Here is a 24,479-nt window from a genome sequence, read left to right as displayed (position 1 = left end):
TAAAAAAAAAAAAGGGGGCCTTTCTCTATGTAGCTCTAATGATGATAACAAAAGCCTTGCTTGCTGTTTGGGGGTGTGTAGAATTAAAACCCAGAAGTTTTGCCTCATCTCTAATTTGGGGGGAAATTATCTTTTTAATGCCCAGGGGTACGTAGAATTAAATTTCTTTGTCCTAGCGGTTAAGCTGCAATTTGAGTGAATAAACTCAACTCAAAAGAAGCTGTGTGCATGATAAGACAGTAGGCTCATCTTTGTGGTAATGAATTTGGGAATGTGACTCCACTCACTTTCATGGCTTAAAAAAAAAACAAAAACCACCAGCCTTCTGAAATCAATATAAAAGTAAGGAATTCGTTGTCATGGTCAAGTGTTAGACAACATACAGCGTGTCGATTATTATAGACAACACACTGGAGATGAAAAAGGGTATAAAGAAACTTAAATGAGAAAGAAAGGGAGGTAACTGAGAGCTACCCCACTTCTTCAGCAGTCAGCTGGAGGCGTTTGCTTGTTTGAAACTCGCCCAGAGGTCTTTCCAGATAAACCAGTCATGAGTCCAACAATTTTCTAGGCCAGATTTTAGTGACAGCTCCCCCAGCAGAGCGCCTCCCTCTTCACACCTAATTTCCTGTTCCCACACCAGCCCCACTAGTTTTTATTTGATTTTGATTTTGCTGGTGTTGTAACTGGTCTGCTCACCTGTGGGTATCTCTTGTCGACCCTGAGCCAAGCAGAGGGACCTGGTGGGAAGGAGTCGTCATCCGTCTGATGGCTGGTGCAGCTTTTAGATCTCCGGGTTTTGCTGGCCACAGGCCCTGCGATCCGGAGATGCCCTGTCCTTGTGAAACATGGTCTCGGGCTCAACCCTTTTCAAGGCACTGTGGGGTTGGGGAGCAGGGGGTTAGAATCGTGGCCCAGCCTTGTGTCCCGGACAGACAGATTCACCTCTCTGAACCTCATTTTCCTCATCTGCAGAATGTGTTCTTGGCCCGCTGTACACATAGGGGCAGTGGGCCCGAGCTTCAAGGCGAGTGTGATGTGTATGAAGCTCCCTGTCCTGCACAGCCAGAGTAGGTGTTTGACAGATGACGGCTGGCTGCTGGCTGGTAGCTAGTTGTCACCTGGCCCCTTGGGCCTTGGCATGATCTCACCTTTAAGGGTCTGTGAGTCACTTCTTGTACCTGTGAAATGCTGGCGCAAAGGACGTAGCTCTTTGTCCCAAGATGGACAGTCAAGGATCTGACTCTCTTTTTGTACCCATCTGGCCTGCAGGGTCTGGCATCTGGAAGGTGTCTCATTGCTCGTTAAATTAAATGAGTCACCCTTACCTGAGGCCAGTTAGGGACATGTCAATCCCTGGTATGTGTATAGAGCAATGCACCGGAAGACGCTTTTAACTCCTTGCTATTTAAAGGACGGTTCTTGGACCAGCAGAGTCCTATCGGCACTGAGCTCGTTAGAAATGCGGGATCTCAAGTGTCATCCCAGCCTTGCTGAGTCAGAAGCTGCCTTCACAAGCTCCGCTGGCCACCTGCCTAGTTGTTCAAGTTTGAGAAGCACTGCTTTCCCTCCCCTTGGTTGGGAAGCCAGGGCCAGAGAGAACATCTTTGTGTTACCAGACAGGAAACCAAGGCTGCCTGAGTTCCTGTAAGGTGCAAAATCGAGAGGTGAACCAAAACGGGACCCAAATGCTCGTTCACTGCTCCTTTCTCTTCCCCCCGGCACAGCAGGCAGGAGTGTGGCAGGTGACCCGTCCTTGCCCCGAGGGCCCGTGGTGCTCTGAATCAGGCCATGCTCTGCTCACTAAAAATACATTTCTGTTCCTTGGCCGAAGTGTCAGGAGCAGTGGGGCTGGTTGGCCTTGTTCCTGCTATTCCATTAGACAGCATTAAAATATGTAAAGTAGGACAGAAAAAAAAAAAGACTCCCTCCTGGTTTTGATTCAGTTTGGAAAATGGAGGTTCGTATTGGCAGATACTACCTTTGGCCTGAAGCTGGTCTCCATCTGACTTGGTCAGTGATTTCTCTGAAAATACAGACACTGAAGGGTCTTTATTTTCCTTCTCTCTGAGGGGCCTGTGTTCTCCAATCTTAGACCCCTGGATCTAGTGCCTGCAGAGTTAGGCTAGCAGGGTGACATCGGGGTAGCAGGATTATAGATAATATTGCTCTCATCCTTCATGCCTTCCTGTATTTCCCGAGTGGGTCGTGCAAAGGACAGGGGAGAAAATAGCAGAGCGGGCAACAAATGAACATGATTTTCTCACATCTCCATCCACATGATGATTGCAACCGTCCAGGCTTCGAAGAGCATGTTTTGCTGGTGTGTTTGTGGCTTTTCAGAACCATAGCGGTAAAAGGTGTCACATGTTCAACAAACATTTAGTCGGTACCTTCTGTGCCCGTGCAGTTGGGGCCCAGAGTGACCTCGGAAAGATTCAGTGCCATCGCGTGTGGGAAGTTCCTGACACGGTGTCTGCAAATGTGGTTGGTCAGTTAGCGTCATCAGCGTTGACGCTGGTGGCCCTTCGCCTCCATATTCTCCCCTTTGTGGGCAGGAGGAGGATGAGAAGAATAATGCGAATGTGCAGAGGGACCAGATGGCTGAGGCTGTCTGAGTGAGAGGAGCTGGGACAGCTTTCTGGGGACAAGGTTGTGGGCAGGCGGGGCAGGGAACAGGGGGGACCAGGCATATATCCAGCTCTGTCTCTGATGGTGTTGTGACGTGGGACAGGGTGCTTTTTCCTCATCTGGTGAGTGAAGGCGTTGAAACACGTGCTAAAAGTACACTTGCAGCTTGTATATTCCTTCTGTGACTCAGAAACTGAGAGTTGGGGCAGTAATGTCACAAAAGAAATACCCCTGTCCTGTAAGCACTGTTGCTGCTTTACGTCTTTCAGAAGTAGCAGCTTTGTGGTTTTCAGCTCAGACACCTGTACTGAGGGACTTTTGCCTCTGGATTTTGTTTGCCTGTAGAAGTCGGCTCTTCATCTCTGTGTTTGGTTTCCTGTCTCCCGTGTCCTTGTCAGTAACCCTGGTTCCTCACTCACAAGACAGTGTTCTGATCCCCCAGACGCCAGTGCCCTTCTTTGCTGAGGTCACACTTGGGAGGGCTGTGTGGGAAAAGGGTTTGTTTCAAGTCCGGCTTTACTATCGGGGCCTCAAAACAGAGTTTTCTAGAGTTTGGGGAACTGGAGTCCTTCAGGAAAATTTCAGTTGGTTAATACTTTCTGATTAAAGGAATCAAATTCAATTAAAGTATTTGTCAAAGAGCGGATTTTTATTTGCATCACGTTCTGCAGATAATGCCAAAGCCATTTGTCCTTAATAACCAAAAAGCATTAAACTCGAGGAAAGCTTTTAATAGGATTGGGTTGGAGCGAGGGAGCTAAATTTGATAAAATAGTTCTCTGAAAAAGAAACAGACTTTTGTTCAACAGGGACAGAATCTGCTGGTAGATTTTCACGTTTGAGATTTTTTTTTTTCTAATTCCAAGTCCAGGAAACTCAAGTTATGATTCCCACAGCAACAGTAATTTCGTGTGATGCATAAGTGACGTTTCTGGGGAAGAAAAATTTCCAGTTTTCCTGTGGTGTTACTGCACTTGTATCACTGAGGAGATTGGTTCCAGTGGAAATGGTTGCGTTTTTTTTTCACTCCTAGGAGTAAAAAACTTGCTGTAAAATCGACTTTAGTTTTAAAGCACAGCAGCTTTGTCCCAGGTGTATTAGCTGTAGCATGTTTCCCATATGGCCCTTGGCTTTGTCCACGTAACTTCTTTTCCAGTTGGTGGTGTGTTTTGGACCCTGTCCCCTACCCATGCCTCGCCGCTCCCCCTCCCCCAAGCTGTGGCCTTGATCAGGTAGGAGATCTTGGCTAAGATTCCGTGCACACAATTACCTGTGACTTTGTCATTGTGCTGTTAAAATCCTTAGGTTCTATGTTGCATTTGAAAACACATCAAAATACCTTTTACTTCGAATGTTGGGGGGGGGGAACTTTTCTGAAAACTATATATATATATATGTTTTTTTTTTTTCTTGAAAACAGGATTACTCTTTCTTTTTTTTTTTCTTAATTAATTTATTTAGGGCTGTGTTGGGTCTTCGTTTCTGTGCGAGGGCTTTCTCTAGTTGTGGCGAGCGGGGACCACTCTTCATTGTGGTATGCGGGCCTCTCACTATCGCGGCCTCTCTTGTTGCGGAGCACAGGCTCCAGACACGCAGGCTCAGTAGTTGTGGCGCATGGGCCTAGTTGCTCCGCGGCATGTGGGGTCTTCCCAGACCAGGGCTCAAACCCGTGTCCCCTGCATTAGCAGGCAGATTCTCAACCACTGTGCCACCAGGGAAGCCCCTATATTTTTTTTATTGAGAAAAAACTAACATAACATAAAACACTGTTTTATTGGATTTAAAGTGTATGGTCAGAAACCTTTAGTACCTCCTCAGTGTTGTGCACCCCTCAGTGCTGTCGAATTTCAGAACATTGCCATCACCCCCAGTACAAACCCCCTACCCCTGAAGCCGTCACCTCTCCTATCCCCGTCCTCCCAGCTTCCTGGCAACCAGTAATTTGAAAACTCATCTTTTCTTTTTTTTCTTTTGAGAAAAGTATCTTTCTCTCCTGTTAGCAAAGTACCTGGAAGACTTAGAATATGAAAAATTTAAATGAAAACATCAGAGGCGGGTTGAACTATGTGGTTCTGTATTTTGCTGTGACCTCTTAGCTGAAGAAAAACTGATGAAATCAAAGGGATGGCGTATTTAACATCGCTTTATGGTAACTTCCGGAGAATAAAACCTGGAAGGAATGAAACCTGCTGTCCCGTCTGTGACCCCACTGGGAGCCAGTTAAGTGGGTGCTGCTGAGGGAGCATGAGGCAAGGCCGGGAGGGATGGAGGGAGCTCTTCTGGGCTGGGTCTGCTGGGGAAGTAAAATCAACAGCAGTATTTAACTCTCCGTGTGCCTAGCACACCCTCTAGAAAAAAGGGGCCAGATCAGTCTTTTTTTACAGGCTCATTAATGGGAAGATCAATTCACATTAAAGCGTAATTAAAGAGTGAGCCTTAGGGCTTCCCTGGTGGCGCAGTGGTTGAGAGTCCACCTGCCGATGCAGGGGACACGGGTTTGTGTCCTGGTCCGGGAAGATCCCACATGCCGCGGAGCGGCTGGGCCCGTGAGCCGTGGCCGCTGAGCCTGCGCGTCCGGAGCCTGTGCTCCGCAACGGGAGAGGCCACAACAGTGAGAGGCCCACGTACCGCAAAAAAAAAAAAAAAAAAGAGTGAGCCTTAGCAGGAGGCAGTGAGGATCTGGGCAGCCTCTCGGGAATGGGGAGAGGAATCCATTTCCCCGAGGGCCCAGCCAGGGAGAAAGGGGCCCCGAACTCAACTTCAGAAAATTAGGTTGGGCTTCAGGACCTGAGCTGAGACTGTTAATTTTCAGGTGAAATTACACTGAGTAATGAATAGTCGCCTAGCATTGCTAAAACGTGTGTGTGCGTGCGTGTGTGCGTGGGTGTGTGTGGTCTTACAAAGTTGAGTGGTAACCTTGGACGGTGGAGCTCTTTACGTCCTGATACAAAGGTGGACCTATGGGGACTACAAGTGTGTGTACAAGGGGAGGTGGACGTCGAAATTCTCCCCAAGGTAAGGATTGTCCGTCCTTCCTGTGGGGGAATTTGCTGGACCATCCGCGAGTCATCAGGTTAAGAGTGGACTTAATCAAGTTTAATAGAAAAGGTGGCAATGGGCAGTTCTTTCCGCATCCTGCTTCTGAGCGGCATCCTCCAGTAAGAACCCAGGTTAGTCTTGCTGGTGAAGGAAGGCCAGTCGGCTTGGGCGTTGGTGTAAAAGTAAACCCCATCTGGGCTGTTGACATCTTATTCGCTGCAGGCCTTTGGACACACTCTCATCAGGATCGTGGAGTCAGTAGTGACTGAAACGCTTTAGGGAGAAACTGGGAACAAAGCTGTGTTTAAAAGGCCCCAAGTCAAGTGTGAATGAATCTCCGTGTTCCCTGAGCAGCCTGTAGCCGGTTCAGATCCCAGATGCTAAACGGAAGCCAGGGCCCTAGTCAGAAAGCAGCACAACAGGAAAATAGATGTAAACTGGGGGCTTCGGTTCCTCTCTTCTGTGTCTTCAGAGACGTGCTCACTTTCTGCCTCGTTTGCCCAGATTTCTGTGGGTGTGAACGGATTCTTTCCTCTGGGTAAAACGTCACACCTGTTCCCTTGGGAGATCATGGCTTCTCTCCATCACCTGTTTGGTTCTCAAACTAGACCATTTACCAGCATCACCTGGAAGGCTCGCTGGGCCACAGGATGGCTGGGCCCCAGCCCCAGTTTCTGATCCGGCAGGTCTGGGTGAGTTGTGACTGAAGAATCTGCTTTGCTCACAAGTTCCTAGGTGATTGCTGTTGCTACTGGTCTGGGAACCTCCCACCCTTGGAGAACCACTACCTGAGCTTCTGTAGTACTGTGGTGGGGGGCAGGGTGGTGTCCTTAGCAACCACGCTGCTGAGCCTTTGGAGGGCAGTCAATTATTTAGACAAATTCCCCTCGTCACCGGTATGGGCACAGGCATTTCTTTGGGACAGTGGGGCTCCAAGCCCTGGTTAAGGTATTTATTTCCGAGCAAAGTGCTGGGGGCAGTGGACTGGGAGCGAGCGTGGGCAGCACGGCTCTGTCTCTGGCCGTGGTTTGAGGCCCACGGCTGTTATCAATTTGTCTCTGCTTAATTGACTGTTGACTGGTCACGTAGGCCTCCCCATCAGACCTTCACGAGTCCCTGGGAGGCAGGGAGCCTCTTCTGGCAGGAGATCCGTACCCATCTCCACGTGCGGGTATCAGCAGCTCTGCTTACAGCTGTGCCTCCCTGCCGGGAGCCGCTTTCAGGCTTTCAGCACCGCTTACCTTTCTGCTGATTATCAGTCACTGTTATCAGATACAACTTTACCCTCGACTGAGAGTTGAAAGGTGCTGCTTTGTTCCGGGCGAAGCATCTGGAAGGTGAGCACAGCCATGCTCGTCTGCCCTGATGGGGAATCAGAACTCGGGGCCCACAGCTGTCCTCCACCCTGAGTCCAGTCGTGGCCCCGAGCCTCACCTCCTGTTTTCTGGCCTTCTGCCCCCGGGAGGCTGACCTTCTGGTTGTCAGTGAGCGCCAGAAATCAAAGGAAAGTGGAGGAAGCTGAGACGGGGGCCCAACAGGGAGGTGTGCCAGCGCGCGCTCCACCTGAAGCCCAGGACAGACAAACGTGCCCCACGGGCCAGAGTCCCTGCCCTCAAGGGACTCGCAGTCTAGTTGCAGAGAAGGATGAGTAAACAGGCAGTTGTCATACCAGCCAGGGCCTGGGAAGTTCTCAGGGGCTCCTGGCCGCCGTTGCTGATGGGGTGCAAGACGGGGAAGGTTCCCAGACAAAGTGCCCTGTAAGGTGTATACCTCCTTTCTCTCCCCCCTGCAAGATGGGGCCGTGAGGTGCTCAGCCAGCACGCTGGCCAGTTGGAGGAGCGCTGGGAGAAGGGCTCATAGGACATGGCTGCTTCCCTTTTAAGGCCAGTTTGCTCCCCATTTACCCCTTTGTCAACAGGCAGGCTGCTCTGAAGGGCCAGGAAGCTTCTGTTGGAAGGCAGAGCGGGACCCCTGGTTCTCAGACCCGCAGGCTCATCAGACTCTGGGCACCATGAGTGAGCCTCAAAATAGAAAGTTTACTGGAAACCCAGTACACAAAGACAGCAGCTCTGTGTCCCGGAAGCTTCCCAGGACTTCTGTAGTGCGGACTGCCTCTTGCCCCAAGTCTCAGGGAGCCTTTCGCTGGGAAAGGAACCGCTGAGGCCTCCGCGGCGAGCCTGCCAAATTACACACAGTCCTGACTTGTCATTTTCCTTCTCTCTTTTCTTTCCTTTTTTTTTTTTTCTTCTTTCTTTGAGACTGGGGGTGGTAAGGCAGCCAGATGAGCGGTCCATCTGCAAACCATTTGCTGCGAAAGGGAAGGGAACGCCAGCTGTGGAGTCTGGGGAGCTGAGGGAGGGGCGCACCCGTGGAATAGGAACTTGGTCACGGAGGTCATTGCCTTTTTTGGGAACTCGGTAGCTTAGGGTCTGTCGTTGAGAGTTGGCCTTTGTTGTGTGTTTGGTTTTATTCTTCCCCTTCTCTGTCTCATTTTTTCTGATGACCGTGTAAGTTTTAAATAGAGTCCAAGACCCAGTGGGAATGGGGATGCTGGTGCAGCATGGTTGGTCTTGGAGGGAAGTACCTCCTTCCAGCAGTGGGTGCTGAAAGCACGGCAGGGCCGTGTGACCCGGCAGCACGGGGAAGGGAAGCGGAGCTGCTTTGTCCGTTGCACAATCTCCCGTGTGAAAGGAGCTGGCCCCCGCCCATATCCACAGCCTCCTTCCAGCCAGGCCGTTTCCTCCCCCTCCCCCTGCACTCCCACTTCCTGCAGGTGGCTTCTGTAATCCACTTACCCCGGGGGAAGCTTCACCAGCGTGTGCACCTAATCCGAAAATGGACAGCTCGACTTTGACCCCCGTGGTGACCTTGCAGAGAAGGCCAGGCCAGTTGTGTCTGCTCACACCTGGGAGCCATTTTCAGCTTTTACAACCCAAGTGGAAGAAATGTGTTTGTATTTATGCTAGCCCTTCCCTTCATAAGGCCTTTCGTTGTTGGGCAATACGGAGGGAATATTAGATTCCCCCTGCCTGTTCAAAGGCCAAGGGTTTTTAGAGACAGGTTAGTTTACCCAGTGAATTAAGTCGAGTCATGCAAAATGGCCAGATTTTCTAGTTCAAAAATGGTCAAAACATCAGTAGTCTCATCATGGTTCAGCCTCTTGAGATGGAAAATTGCAGCGGTCACTGTATGTGGTACACAGTCGTTGTCAGACATTGCTCTGTGTGCCTCCCCAGGCCTCACCTCATTATATTGCCTCTGCAGTCCTAGGAGGCACAAGGTCTGTTGTTACGCACTTTTTACAGATGACGCGCCTGAGGCACAGAGAGGGCAAGACACTTCTCTGAGGTCACACAGGAGGTGGTAGAGGTGAGTCTTGGTCTCATTTCTCTGCACCTCTGGGGTTTGTGTGCTCGCTGTACACAGGGAAATGTGTGGTCTGGGGGCCTGGGAGGGTCTTGTCATTTTCACGTGCTGACATATCAAATTGTGTTAAGAGGGGTGCGCCTTGGGACTGCGGCCAGTAGGCTCTGGTGTGGATAAGAGGCTGCACCCCACGCATGGGCGTCTCTTCAAGTCGCGTGCCTGCCTCGGAACGTTGGGCAGCCCTCAGTATGATTTTCATTAACTGATGCAGAGTGACGGGAAGTCCTCCTGCCCTGAAGATTAGCCTGACCGTCCCCTCACCCCCCAAACACACCCTGCTGGGTTATTCTGACTGATTCTGGTCGCCCGTCTTGTAAGGGTGCAGGGAGGAAGACTCGCCTTGCTGTCAGGTCTCTGCAGCTCCCAGGCCTGTTCAGTTGTGCCAGGAGCTCTTCAGACAGTGGCCCTCTGCCCTCCAACACATCACTTCGAGGCGAATTCCTCCGCAGTTTCCTCACTTCCTGGACGCCTTTCAAACCCAAACGGCTGAAATAAAGGTGCCAATTTGTAGTTCTTTCTTCCCAACCCCTTCAACCAGGAGGGGGAATTGTGTGCTGCCAAGGATGGCAGGGCTGTGGGATGCAGCCAGGGGTGTCCACCCCAGAGGACACTCCTGGGGTGTCCTCTCTGGGGGCTGCTGGTCTCTGCTCAGCTGTATGGCTGTAGGGTCTTTGAGGGCAAAGAAGCTCTTCATCAGTGGGTAGGGCTGTGAGAGGCGGGCTGCTGTGAATCAGTTTGTAAAGACCGGGGCTCCTTCCCCAAGTAATACAGGGAGAAGGCAGGTGCCAGTGGATGTCTTCCCCTTACAGTGCGTCCGACATCATAAGCGCCTTATAGAGAGGGGGCAGTTCTGCACAGTGGTTAAGAGGAGGCTCTGGATCCACCGCATCTGGACGTGAGTCCTGCCTCCATCGCCTGTGCTGGTTCTCTGGGGCCTCAGTTGGCTCCACTTGTGCCATGGTGTTGGCTGTGAGGATCCGCTGAATACTCCGTGTCTCAGTACAGGGTCTGGTGTCTACTGAATGTGCACCAGGTTGGAGACACTGTTCTATCCCTGACCCATCAAGGGCCTTCTGGGCGTGGATGGAGCTGGCCCTGCTTTGCGCTGCTGTGTTCCAAGGGGCATCGGTGGGTATTCTCCACCCTGAACTGGGAGGCCTGGTGTCGGAAGCAGGGGTAGAGGCTCTTCACGTCCCCTGAAAATGGACTCTGCTTGCAGATACCTGTTGTGGTGTGGCTCGCTCTCTTGTGATAGACAGATACTCTCCATCCTTGTGTGTGGGATTTAGCTTAGCTTTCTCGTGTATTAATTCCCTCTGTGGGAACTGTTGCGTGCACCAGGAGAGTTGATTTCCCTCCTCTCTTCTCATCGCCCGTTCCTCTACCTGGGACGGGTGCAGCAAGGCGCAAAGCACTCTGCAGATACCTCAGCAGTGGCTCCCATCCTTGGCCGCACCGTAGAAGGACCTGGGGAACTTGAACAAGCCTAGAAGCCCGGGCCACATCCCAGGGCAGGTTAAAGGAGAACCTTGGGGCTGGGGGGCTGTTGCGGGAGGGACATTGGTGTTTTTTGGGTTTTTTTAAGCTCACCAGTTCCTTTCAACAGGCAGGCGAAAATTTTAATGAGCCCCAGCTGGGCACATGCACGTGAAAGGTTTTGTCCCCTTCTCTCCTTCCCTCTGATACCTGTCACTTAACATACTCAGGCTCCCCTACCTTCTTGACTTTCACACCTTCTTTCTTTCTTTTTCTCTCCAAGTAGAGGAAAAAGAGATACTAAGGCTGACCTTTAATTTAGCGCTTATGATTCTCGGGGCGGGGGGCCCTGTGAAAGGTTTTAGTTACCACTTTTACCACTGATTTAATGGGAAGCTACTGCAAAGTTAGCCATTCAAAATGACTGAGAGAGGCTCTTGGCTTTGTCGTGTGTGGGGCAGCGTGTTTCGCCTGGTGAGGCATGACCACCTCGTTGGGTGATCACAGAACTTGATTGTGGATTTGCCGCCTAAACTGGGGTATCTTCTTCCCCCGAGAGGCAGACCACCCACCTCTCACTTGCATTCTGCCTATAAATCAGAGAAGAAGCATTTATGATGGTGGGGGAAGAAAACCCTCTTTATAGTGAAACAGTAGGCAAAACTTATCTCAGACTCTTTAAAAACCTTTTTCTTTATCATTCCGAAAGTCAGGCTTTGCTCTTCTTAAAAACAAAAAGAATACGTAAATATAAGCCATAGAAAGTGAAGCTTTCCCTCTAACCCCACCCAAAGGCTGTGCTGTAATACGGCAGAATTCTAGTGCTGACATTCAGCTCGGATAAGTATCTGTTGGTATTTTGTGAGGGTTGTTTTGGAATTGGCCCCTTCGACAAGGCCCCTTCGACAAGTCACAAAGAGTAATTAGAATTTTGGAAATAAGGGGAAAAATTCCCTTGGACTTTTTGGGAATGTGACGTTTTCTCCAAATCATGTGTGGTTCTTTTTTGTATGCGGAAAAACAGTGTTTATCAGCACGCAGAGTGAAGTTTTTCTGCCTGGTGATTGTTGTTTGATTTGGGGAATCCGTGTGAGGACTGGCCATTCCAGGGGTTCCCTCTCCTCCTGGCCTTGCCGACAGCAGTGATAAACCCTTTCACCACCCGAGGCTCCTTGTAGGCCAGGCCGGCCCCTGCCTGCCTCCCTCATTCTCTAGTGTGTGTTAGCAAGAGCCGTGATTTGGGGATGCTCCAGCAATTATGTGGTTCCAAATCGCCACACGCCTGTGGTTCTCACGCCTGTCTTCACTTTCCCCCGTTCCCTGAAAAACAGTTGTAGCTCCTGGGAGGCTCAGTAAATTGTCCAGGGAGAGAGAGGGCTTCAGAAAGCAAAGTGCTGGGCTTCCCTGGTGGCGCAGTGGTTAAGAATCCGCCTGCCAACGTAGGGGACACGGGTTCGAGCCCTGGTCCAGGAAGATCCCACATGCCACGGAGCAACTAAGCCCGTGCACCACAACTACTGAGCCTGTGCTCTAGAGCCCGTGAGTCACAACTACTGAGCCCACGAGCCGCAACTAGTGAGCCTGCGCTCTAGAGCCCGCGAGCTGCAACTACTGAAGCCCGCGCACCTAGAGCCTGTGCTCCGCAACAAGAGAAGCCACCGCAATGAGAAACCCGCGCACCGCACCGAAGAGTAGTCCCCGCTCGCCGCAACTAGAGGAAGCCTGCATGCAGCAACGAAGGCCCAACGCAGCCAAAAATAAATGAATAAAAGAAAAGAAAATAACAAAGAAAGCAAAGTGCTGCTGTGCATTGTGGGTACCATCAGACCTTGAGGCCAAGGTTCATCTTGTCCCTGCCTGGTGGTCCCATGGGTCACTTTGGGGAAGAGAAAGCACATTGGTGAGGACCCTGCCTGCTTCTCATACAGCTGCTCCTTTATGGGCATTTGAGCAGAGAATATTGGTCCAGTCTCTCTTCACCTCCAGCTGGACACGGGGTGTTAGGGTGACTTCTGTGCTGGCAGGAAACCCCCCCTACACCATTCTCTTGTCAGGACATCACCCAACAAAGTGCTTCCTATCTCTTGAACTCAGAATGCAGCAAGCCATTCTCAGCGAAGTGGGTGCTGGCGCCCGAGGAACGGGGAGAAACCATCCCTCCCGTGAACTTGGCCTCCCCCTCAGCTTCTAGCCCTGCCTCTGCAGATATACCCCTACAGGGTCTTTCACGAGTCACCTTTCCACTTTGGGTTTGTGTTGCCTCAGCTGTAAGGAAAGGTCCTGGTCCCACATCAGCCCCACTTAACCAGGGTCAAGGACACACACGGCTACTTCCTCTCCTGCAGGCCTGGGGCGGCACCTGGGCTGCGTGTTCTCTGGAACAAACGTCCATCTCTAGTTGAGAACGTCTCTCATGGCTTCCTGGCAGAGGCTCAGATGCTTGTGAGTTCTGTCTAGTGGGCCCACTGAGCCACCCGTGTTGAGAAGCTGCTTAATTAGCACCCTAGCTCATCCTGGCCACTGCCAAACCTGGGACCCACACCTTGTTTCTGAAGGGGTCCTCACGGCCTTGGCTCCAGCGGCGTCCAGGCTTGGTCCTTCTCTTCCTCTCCATCCTCCCTCCCACATGAGCCCCGTAGAACTCTACCCTCATCGCCTGCCACTGCACACCTACCACCCGGTGGGGTGCCTGCCTTGTGGTGGCCCCGCAGTCAGTATTTGGTGAAGAAATGAAGGAAGGAGCCCTGTGGCTTCCGTGTCACCTAAGGAATAAAGTCTTGGGCTCTTTCAGAGTTGGCCCCTGGTTCCCTTTCTTCCCGGCATCTCCCCACTTCCTGCCTCGAGCTTTCCATCAAGCTGCTCGTGATGGAAGCCCACACAGACCCGGGGTCTGATTCCAGGCCTTGTTCATGCTGTCACCTCTGTCTGGAATGGCTGTCCCTCCCCCCGCCACCTCCACAGCACTGTGGCCCCATCTGTTAGTGTGCCCGTCACGTCTCTGTCTTTGTGTCTCCAGGGTGTGTTTTTTGGGAATTGGGGGGTGGGGAAAGGGGGTCGACCATACTACGGTCAAGTTTACCTTTTTCTTTGAGCAGCTGCACCTAACAGGCACCCCATACACGCTTGGCTGGATAAATAAATGAAGGACTAAGTGAATGGGTTCGTCGAAGCACAGGGCAGATACTGGATAGTTTGAGACATGTATCGTCAAGGTAAAGGGACTCGTTTGGGACAAGTAATAACGGAAATGATCTGTTGTGGCTTCCTAGAGGGCCTGGCTCTTTTCAGCCAAGAGAGAGGACTCGCTGTCCCTGATTTATTGAAAATCTGGGCAGCTGTTACAGGAGGGAAAGCAGGTGTCGACACTACCCCGTGGAAGGCAGCGTGGCTCAGGGGCGGTGTGCGGGCCCCGGGGTCCCACTGTCCAGGTTGGAATCCTTACCTGTTGCTTTCTAGCAGCAGCTCTGCAAGCCTCGGTTTGCTTAGATGTGAAACTGTCCTTAAGCTGGCGTGGGTGTGTCAGGAGAAGGGCTCTCCTGGCCTCTGCTCACCTGTGAGTGGCCAACAAGTAGATCGGGGAATAGGCTTTTTCCAAGGTGAAGGTGGAGAGTCACTGCAGGATCCCTCTGTGCCTCCAGCCCATCCTGACTACTCCTCTGTAGTCAGGAAGTTCAGAAAACCCAGAGCTAAAGGTAAGCGGCCTTCTTTGCTACAGGATATGTAGGGCCTTTAGTCATGGGGGGGGGGGGGTGCAGTGTGGTGTCTCCCACATAAAATGAGCCTACCTGGACCCCTCTTCTATGAGACCCTAACCGTTGCTTCATAAAGAAGGGGGTCTTGTGGTCACGTAAGTTTAGCAAATGCAGAATCAAGCAGAATGAAAAGGTCCTTTTCTTGGACCTACTTTGGGCGTCTGCCAGGGCTGACAAGGGAGGAATGTATGCGGCTGTTCCAGAGCCTTTTCATGGAACTCCTTCCAAGGCTGGTGTTCCAGGGATGGTGTTTTGAGAACCCCATGTCTGGCAGTGCAGGCCTGACCTTCGTCCACCACCATCTAAGTCTAGACGCCCAGGAGGCCCTCCTGCTTGGCCACATAGTGCTGCGGTTCAGCTGAGTTACAGGGCACAGAACCCAGCAGCCACTCCTGATACGTCCCCACTGGTGGCCACGGGTCTTCCAGTCAGCTTTATCAGCTACACCTTTCTCACTGAGTCCAACCCCCCCCCATTCTTTCCTGATCGGTAGAAAGTAATTAAACGGTTCATGCCTATCCCTAGATTTCAGAAATTTCACAAAGCACAGCAGTATTTGGTGCTCGGCCCTTGGAACTGAGTCGTACCGGGTGGATTTCTGTTGGAGACCCAGTGAGGTAGCAGGTTGGCTGGCTGACTGCACCGTGCGTTCCAGCAGCACTGCTGTCTGATTCCACTGTGAATGTCTTGCTATGTTTTTTGTTGTTTTAATTAATCTTTGTATTTTGAGCTCATGGTGGATTCTCGTGCTGTTGTAAAAAAAAATAACGTAGAAAGATCCTCGTATACCCTTAACCCAGTTTCCCCAGATGACAGCCTCTTGCGAAATTTCATACAACCAGGATACACATCAGTACAGTCAAGGTAGAGAATATTTCCATCCCCACAAGGATCCCTTGTGTTGCCTTCTTACACCCACACCCTTTTCCTTCCCTCCGCCACGCCCTTGGCAATCTCCAGTGTGTTCTCCATATATATAATTTTTCATGTAAGGAATGTTATATAAGTGGCTTCATACAGCATCTCACCTTTGCGGACTGGCTTTTTTTCATTCAGTATAATTCCTTGGAGATGCATCTAGGTGGTTGTGTGTATCCGTAGTTCATTCCTTTCTACTGCTGAGTAGTATCCACGGTATGAAGAGACCACACTTCGTTTAACCATGCCCTTCTTGAGGGACATCCGGGGTGTTTGCAGGTTTGGGCTAATACGAATAAAGCTGCTGTGAGCATTTTTGTGTGAATGTAAATTTTCGTTTCTCTGGGAGCAATGCCCTGGGGGGTAATTGCTGCATTGTATGGTAGTTGTATGCTTAGATTTTTTAAGGAAGTGCCACAATTTTCCAGAGTGGCTGTACTGTCTTACACTCCTGCCAGCAGTGCATGAGCCGTGTGGTTCTCCGCATCGTGGCCAGCATTTGGTGCTGTCAGTATTTTTTATTTTAGCCATTCGGTAGGTGTGTATTGATATTTCTTGGTGGTTTTAATTTGCACTTCCCTAATGGCTAATGATGTTGAACATCCTTTCACATGCTTATTTGCCATCTGTATATTCTTTTTGGAGTAATATCTGTTCATGTCTTGTGACCATTTTCTAACCGGATTGTTTGGGGTATTTTTGCCGTTGAGTTTCAAGTGTTCTTTGTATATTCTAGATAGTAGTTCTTTGTTGGATATGTGGTCTGAAAATATTTTCTCCCAGTCTGTAGTTTGCCTTTTCATCTTAATAGGATCTTTCCGGGAGCAAATGTTTTTAATTTTGGTGCAAGTCCAATGTGTTAATTTTTCCATTTATGGATTGTGCCCCTAGGGTCAGATCTATCTGGCCCGAAACATAGATTTCTCCGACGTTTTTTTCTAAAAGTCATTAGTTTACATTTGACATTGAGGTTCATGATGATACATATTTTAATTATTTTATTTATTTGGCTGCGTTGGGTTTTCGTTGCTGCGCGCGGTCTTTCTCTAGTTGCGGCGAGTGGGGGCTTCTCTTGTTGCGGAGCACGGGCTCTAGGCGTGCGGGCTCAGTAGTTGTGGCTCACGGGCTTAGTCGCTCCGCGGCATGTGGGATCTTCCCGGACCAGGGCTCGAACCCATGTCCCCCGCATTGGCAGGAGGATTCTCAACCACTGCACCACTAGGGAAGCCCTGCAAAATGACAAAGGTTCGGCGCTGTTTGCAGGTTTTTTCCGACGGCATGGCGCGGCAAGCTGGGCAGGGCGGTGCAGTGGAGGGTCCCCGCAGCTCCAGGAGGTGGCCGCGACGGCCGATACGTATTTTGAAACCTGAAACAGAGGCGAAAATCGAAGCTTGTTGTTTCATGAAAGGAGCAGAGCAAGAGTTGGCTCCTGTAGGAACTCAGAACAGGCAAGACAAGAGGATGGCGTGGTTCCGGGGTGGAGAAGAGTCGGTGCCGCTTTGATGTTGCCGCGGGTCTTATCATCTCAGGGTGGATAAGAAGGACTGCATTAGAGGGCCGACTCCTTAATCCCGCCCATGCACATCCTTAACCCTCCCAGAGTGCAGTCAGGTCGTATGCTGAAGGCTTGGGAAATTGCGTGATAAGAGATACCCTGAATCCTATGATCGGGAGATCAGAAGTCTTCCAGATGGGGCAGGAAGCAGGCCTGGTTTTATTTTAAAGACATGTCAATGGTATCACTCCCCAGAGGCGGGGAGGATCTTGGCTTGGAGGCTGCAGCCAAGTGCTGAAACAGCTTCCTCCACGCCGGAGCTCCAGAGCTGCCGGGAAGCTGGCAGGCGAGCCGGGGAACATGCTGGCAGTGGCTGGCGGGGTGGGGGGGGCAGTTACGGGAGCGCCCCAGCACCCCCAGTCCCGTCTCTGTCCTCGTAGCCACAGGCCGTCTCCAGAAAGGAGCGCAGCCGGGAGCCAGAGGGCACCTGGGCTCGTGTGCTGTTTAGCTGGGTGACCCCAGAGCAGCATCTTACCCTCTCTTAATCCGGCCGAGCGGTGCCTCTGTAGCGTGGTGTGGAGCAGAGGGTGAGCAAGTTTTCTCTGCTCCCTGAAAAGTGCCCGGTTCAGTCTTGTCATACTTGCTGCCGGAGGATAGAAGAGCCACTCTGACGCTGCTATTTAGGGCCCGCGCCCGTCATCTTAAATATAAATAGCGAGAGGTCTGGCTGGGCCCTGCAGCAACTGTGCACTGACACGCGGTGGGCCGAGGGTCCGGGAGGCCCACGTGTGCGTGTGGAAGGGCGGGGGGTGGCAGGGGGTGCATCTGCAGGCGGGTCCTGCCTCCCTTCGGGTCACAGGATCGGGGGGCAGCCCTGGTGGATGCTGAGAAGAGGTGGGAGACACAGGGTACTGTCCAGAGAAGCCCTCTTCCCCGGGGGTGGTTCCGCCCACTTCGGTTCCACGCAGGAGTGTGTGATGAGGCTTCGTGCCTGGGCTGCAGCCCCAGCTGCGCTGCTTCCTGCTGGTTAAGCTTCCTACAGCTCATCACCCCCGTCTGTAAAATGGGGATGGTAACAGTATCCGCCTCTCGGGTCGTCATGGGGGTTAAACGAGCTGAACCGGAGCCTGGTACCGAGTAAGCACGAACTACGAAACGCTCGATTTGTTAGCCCTAGTCCGGCTCGTGTATCTCGCGAGAAGTGTGCGCATCCTCAGTGGCTAAGCGGCACGGGCCAGCTTCCTGGGAGGGTCCGCCGACCTGTGCAGCCGACGCTAGCGTTGGACCCGTTCCCTGGGGGCTGCAGAGGACCCCAGGGCTCATAGCAGGCCCGGAGCAGGCTGTGTGCCCGAGCATGCAGGGGTTCAGGGGGTTCCAGAGGAGACTCTGGAACTGGCGTCATCCCTGGCTAGGTGAGGGATGCCTGATAAACGAGGGGAGCAGCTCTGAGTGGCGGCCCGGGGGCTCCTCCCTGCTGGCACCCTTTGAAGAAAGGCCGCTGCTCCTTAGGTGGGCCTCTCAGCTGTGCCCCACCCCAGGGCCCTCCGCCTGGGGGCTGTCAGGCAGGCCAGGTGTTGGTACACTTAAGGATCAGGTCCCAAAGTTAAGTGTCTAAGGTCTAGTTAACAGCTTTGTAAAATATCTATTTAATTTATTTACGTAATTGATGAGCACATTAAAAGAATAGGCAAGGGCCTTCCCTGGTGGCGCAGTGAGTGAGAGTCCGCCTGCCGATGCAGGGGACACGGGTTCGTGCCCTGGTCTGGGAGGATCCCACGTGCCGCGGAGTGGCTGGGCCCGTGAGCCATGGCGGCTGAGCCTGCGCGTCCGGAGTCTGTGCTCCGCAACGGGAGAGGCCACAACAGTGAGAGGCCCGCGTACCGCAAAAAAAAAAAAAAAAAAAAAGAATAGGCAAAAGGGAGGAAATTCCGGCGTCCTCCTGTTCTGTCCCAGAGCTACGAGTTATAGGGTTACAGTTCTCCCTACCTTTCCTGCCTGTGTGGTTTAGAGAGTGCACATCAGCTCCGCATCCCACCTTTTGCTTTGGCAGGTGGTGTGGACAGTCTCCCGAGCGCCTGAGTCCTTTGGGCAGCTTGGTGGCCGAGGCTGCAATGCGAGGGGTGAGGTTAGGTTTCCTTTGCAGATGTTGAGTGGAGCCTCTATGTTGTTTCTGTGTGGTGGTTACATTTTTTCAAGTCCTGGGTGGTGAGGTCCGTGAGAAGCGAAACCGCCAGGTCTGTGAGGAGCTAATGACACAACCTGTCAGTCTTAGATCCCTGGGTGACCCCCTTGCTCCCCCAACCCACCAGCTGCAAGCCAGCATTTATGGACCCTGGGGAGAGGTGTTTGCTCTGCGCAGCCCAGCAGCTTGATCGTGTCACCCGGCCGGGGGCTTGCCCACCTAACCCTCGTTGGTGGAGAGCCATCAGTTAGAGGAGAAGTACCCATCGCAGCTTCTTCACGTCCTCCGGGAGGGGCTGTGTGAACACGCCTTGGTTGAGCCTGGCCTTAACAGGTGCTCTGACCACCTGGTTCCTGATTGCTGCCATGTCTCCATCCTCCCCACCTTTCTTTGCCGGGAATGGTGGCTCATCCCCTCAAATCTGGGAGTCTGTGCCTCTAGCTCTTGGATAGGCTTGCGGCTGGCCTTCCCTGCAGAGCCGCCCTGAAAATTGTAATGAGAAATCGGGCAAGTCAAGTTCAGCCATGGGCTCCCTACTGGTACCAGGGTGTGTGGTTCCACGTGACGTGGCCTGACAGCTGGGCTCCCCACCCCCACCACCCCCCGAAGTGCAGAGGATAGGGTGTTCAGGGAGCAGGTTGCCAGGGCGAGGGGAGAAAAGAAGAAAAAAAGGGCTGGATTGACTCATTTAAGGGAAGATAAAGCCGAGAGTGGCCATGTCAGCTTTGACCAGGAGAGAGAAACTCTCCGGGCTTTTCTGACCCGGGATGCCCCTCTGTGGATGGGAGTGCAGATGGAGTGGCTCGCTGTTCCTAACTTAACATCTCCTGGCCCGACTTGGTGCCGCTCTGCCCTGCCCACATGCAGGGCAGGTTACCTCCCCCTGGTCACGGAGCTGAGTGCCCAGCCAGCCCTTAGAAGTCCCTGCCAGTGTGAAATGGCACGGCTCTTCTCCCTGGGGAGCGCAGTCCAGACGTGGCTTAAAGGGCCTCCTTGGGTCAGCGTGTCGGGTTGGAACTCTCCTGGTTGAATTTCTCCTCCTCCTTTTCCACCGTGGCTGAGGCAGGAGTGGGGAAGCACGTGTGTGGCTATGGAGACCGGGGTTAGGGCCGATCTGCCCTCGCTGCTGCCAGGGGTGGGGTGACGGGGGGACTGGTGGCCGTTGCGTGGTGAGTAGAGCCACCACTTCTGCCAACCCCGGCTGATCAACGAATGTCCATCTGTGTTCGGGGTAACATTGAACTTGGGAGATGCACGATCAGCCTGAAAGTCCATTGTGTTTGACATGTCCTTCTAAGGCCATCTGTCAGCTTCCCTGCCTAAAAAAGTGAATTCTACATTACACCTCTCATTTTTCTCTTTAAAAGCTTTGTTTAATTGAATGGTTGATTTTGCCTTTTTTTTTTTTTTTTTCCTGAATAACATTCCTTTGTTCAGGAATGTGGTGGCAAATACAGGAGACTGAACTGAAGTTGTAATTCATTTGTTTATTCAACAGATTTTTTTTTTTTAATTTTTACTTTATATTGGAGCATAGCTGATTCACAATGTTGTGTTAGTTTCAGGTCACAGCAAAGTGATTCAGTTATGCATACACATGTATCTATTCTCTTTCAAATTCTTTTCCCATTTAAGTTATTACAGAATATTGAGCAGAGTTCCTTGTGCTATACAGTAGGTCCTTGTTGGTTATCTATTTTAAATATAGTGGTGTGTACATGTCAATCCCAGACTGCCAGTCTGTCCCTTCCCCCCGATAACCTCTTAAGTTCCTTCTCTAAATCTGTGAGTCTTAAACAGATATTTATTGAATGTCTTTTATGTTATACTCATGGCTCTATACTCATGGTGCTAAGGATATATAGCAGTAAAGAAGACCAGCTAAACTTACATTGTAATGATGTAATGATCTTGGGACTACTTAATACCTTAGGAGGTTTTGTTGTGTTCTGTTTACAATTAATAGACTTTTAGAGCAGTTTTAGATTTACAGGAAAATGGAGCAGAAAGTACAGAGACTTCCCTTATACCCTGCGACGTGCCCCTCTGGTTTCCACTACTGTTAACATCTTGCATTAGTCTGTTGCTTCGTTACAATCGATAGGTCAGTACTGAGACATTCTCATTAACCAAACCTATAGTTTTCCAGGGTTCACTGTGTTGTACATTCTTTGAACTTCTGCAGATGTTCAGTGATGCTTATTCACCATTACGGTATCACACGGAATAGTTTCATGGCCCTAAAAAACTCCCATGTGCATCACCGATTCATTCCTTTCTCCTCCCAGGCCCCTGCCGACCACCGATCTTTCTGCTGTCCCCACAGTTTTGCCTTTTGCAGAAGGTCGTGTGTTCGGAGTCACGCAGTAGGTGCCTTTTCTGATGAGCTGCTTTTGTTCCACAGTGTGCATTTCCTCAGGAGGGCTCGTCTTCGTCCTGTGCTTGTAGTTGGGATTGGATCCTGATGATTTGCAGCCCTTCGTGGCTCGAGTCGCTCTTAACTTCACAGAATCATAGTGGCTGACTCTTGACTGTGCTTAAGTTTCTTCATTCCAGATCTCGGACTTCCAGCTCGAGGTGTAGAAGCCCGCGGGTGGGAGAACCAAACGGGATGTGGTGCATCAAGGCGCCTTGGGGACCTCGGGTCCTCTTCATATGGAGTTCATCAAAACGGTCCGTTGAAGACCCCAAGGGGAAAGTGACCCCGAAGGAAGTGAACGGGTCGGGAGGTCGGTTGACACAGCCCAGTCCTGTCTTCGGAGGGTCTGACCCCTCCTGGCGGAGGCTGTTTATCCCGCCACTGGGCCACTCTTGTTTTTTGTCCGATCTCCACCTGAATAAACAGATCCGGAACGTCATCTGCAGCCAGGCTGAGAATCGGGCCAAAATTCCCCAGGGAACTGGTGATTCACCAGCAGCGGGTGTGGGGAGAGGGAGTGAGCAAGAGACAGAAGGAGACCTGCTTATTCGGAGTCTCATTTCCTGTCCAGCAAATAACCCAGGCTGGGCCGTCCTTATGAGGCACTGGTTTCTTAAGGCAAATTATCGATTTATGCAATAGAACAGATGGTTTTGGTTTTCATTTTTAGGAAGACGAATGCAAAGCAGCCCTAGTGAGAGGGTGATGCTTTCAACTGTCATTCTGAGAAGAGAAACTTTTCTTCGAGTTGGCCTAAGAAAGCTCTCCTGGATTCATGAGTTGTTTTTAAAATCTCCTTATCTTTATTTTCAAGATGCTTATGGGCATTGGTCCCAATAACGGGCACATTCACAGTTTTCTTACCAATTTTGGACTTAGAATTATTTTTTTTATTTTTATTTTTTTGCTGTACGCGGGCCTCTCACTGTTGGGGCCTCTCCCGTTGCGGAGCACGGGCTCCGGACGCGCAGGCTCAGCGGCCGTGGCTCACGGGCCCAGCCGCTACGCGGCATGCGGGATCTTCCCGGACCGGGGCACGAACCCGTGTCCCCTGCATCGGCAGGCGGACTCTCAACCACTGCGCCACCAGGGAAGCCCCTGGACTTAGAATTATTAATTCTCTTTTTTTCTCTTGTTTGGTGCTTCTCAGGCCCCCCACTGATAATACAGTTACTCTGTTTGACACCTGGACAAGATTAGATTGAGCTTTTTCATGCTCTGTGGTTCCAGGCTGTATTCCTAATGCTGTTTGTGGGGGAATGGTACAGGAAGGAGGGACACACGGGGGCGGTGGCATCAGAGAATGTGGTTGAATGAGGCAGCGTGAGATATGGCATGTGGATCAGATGACTTTTCAGATGCATTTCAACCCTGAAGGATTTGGTTAAAAGGAGTCTACCGGTGTCTGCCGAGGCTGCACATACGTGGGCTCCATGACTGTGTACCAGCGCCACCCTAGACATCGATTCCTGCCCGAAATGCAGGCAAATGTGCACCAAAAGACATGCGCAAAAGGCATGTCCCTGTGCATGGCTGTGGTTTTTGCAGTAACCCAAACTGGAAATGACTCAGTGTCCATCAGCAGTAGAATGAAAAATAAATTGCCCTACGTTCCCTCGAGAGAAATACTACGCAATGATGAAAAAGACTTAAGTCCTGCTAATGCAACCACATGGGTGAGTCTCATGTGTGGAGTGAAAGTAGCCAGATACAGAAGAGTATATATGGAACGATTCCAGGGAGATAAAGCACAGCAACGGGCAAAATTAATCATAGGTGATAGAAGTTAAGGTTCCCCTGGGGAAGAACAGATGAAAAGGACAGTGACAGGAGGGAGCCTGCTGGGATGTAGAAAATGTTCTGTATCTGTCATGTGGTTACACGGGTGCAGACATTTTGTAAAAATGCATTGAGCTCTACATTTATCATTGGTGCCCTTCTCAGTATGCCTGTGATATTTCAGTAAAAACATTTGCAAACAAACAGAACGACTGACCCCCTGCCCCAACCGCATGGTCTGTTGGATACTGCTGTGTTTTGCAACAAAAGAGAAATCAATGTCTTCTTGTGTGTCCTTGAAATGATTAATGTTTTTTAGCGCTTGCAATAATACAGTCGAACCCCCTTAGGTAAACATCAGGGCTACTCGGGTTATTAAATCATTAATACCGTGTACGCGCCTTCATCCTGATCATTTTGATCACCTGCTACGTGGGCCAGTGGGGTTAGGTGCGGTGGTGCAGGGCCGTAGGAAGAATTCCAGGGCAGCACGGTGATGGGCCAGGTGCAACGTGCTCTGGGTGCTCAGAGGCTGCAGGGTGTGGAGTTTGATTAACCACGTCTGCCAGGGTCACTGTGGGGAATGGCGGGAGGGGGAGGGATGGGAGTGGTGGCAGGTGTATTACATTTTTACCCCCATTTCTGGGCTAGATTGTGTGAAACTATTTCTTAGCCAGAGGTTCCGATGAGGCAAGAGCTGTAAGTGGAGTTTTGCTGATTATTAAAAGTTTGATGTTGAGGTAACATGATGGAAAACTTGCTGTATCTAGTAAGAGTCAACACTGCAGGAGTTGACCACGTGTACTGCTGTGAGTCACCCTACTTGTCTGGGAGAGCTGAGGGCACGCCTGCTTAGATATTAGGACTGGTGTGATGGCCGGCTTCGGTGTGTTTCTTTCTGTGTCATTGGAAGCACTAAAAAGAGCGAGGATACACAGCGTGAATGTCTGCTCTCTGTAAGATCACTGTTTGCCAGCCTGCCTCCACTGGCCCCGGTCAGGAACCTGGATCATCTTCTGAGGAGCGTGAGAATGATGTAAACTTAGGTTCCGTTGCACTTCCTGAAGGGGTAGGAGAGACGTCATTGGGAAAGATGATGATGACTGATGTATGAACTGGGTTTTGGAGGGAGCACGAGAGGGTTCTCTCTGCTGCGGAGAGGTGTTTAGCCCCATTTTGCAGGTGGTTAAACCAGATTCAAAAAGAGTGATTGACACACAGTTGGAAAGCTGCATCAGAGCGAGAATTAGAATCTGGGTCCCTGCCTCCCAGAAATCCAAACCGGTTGCTCTGTGGTGTAGACCAGGGGCCAGATCTGCCTCACAGCTTGCTCTGGTCAAGCAAGTTTTCTTGGAGTACAGC

At 51.2% G+C, this 24,479-nt stretch overlaps 1 protein-coding gene across 1 annotated transcript in view; it reads left to right on the top strand.

Moving 5' to 3' along the window:
- The window catches only part of LRIG1 (leucine rich repeats and immunoglobulin like domains 1), a gene marked incomplete at its 5' end in the record, with an annotated part of 119,135 nt that overhangs the window by 48,337 nt on the left and 46,319 nt on the right, over window positions 1-24,479 (top strand). The gene's annotated exons all lie outside the window — the stretch shown is intronic.

Source organism: Grampus griseus (assembly GCF_964374135.1).
Source record: "Grampus griseus genome assembly, chromosome: 10".
Classification (NCBI taxonomy): domain Eukaryota; kingdom Metazoa; phylum Chordata; class Mammalia; order Artiodactyla; family Delphinidae; genus Grampus; species Grampus griseus.
Note: the sequence above shows the minus strand (reverse complement) of the source record. Positions and strands in the feature narration are given on the sequence as shown.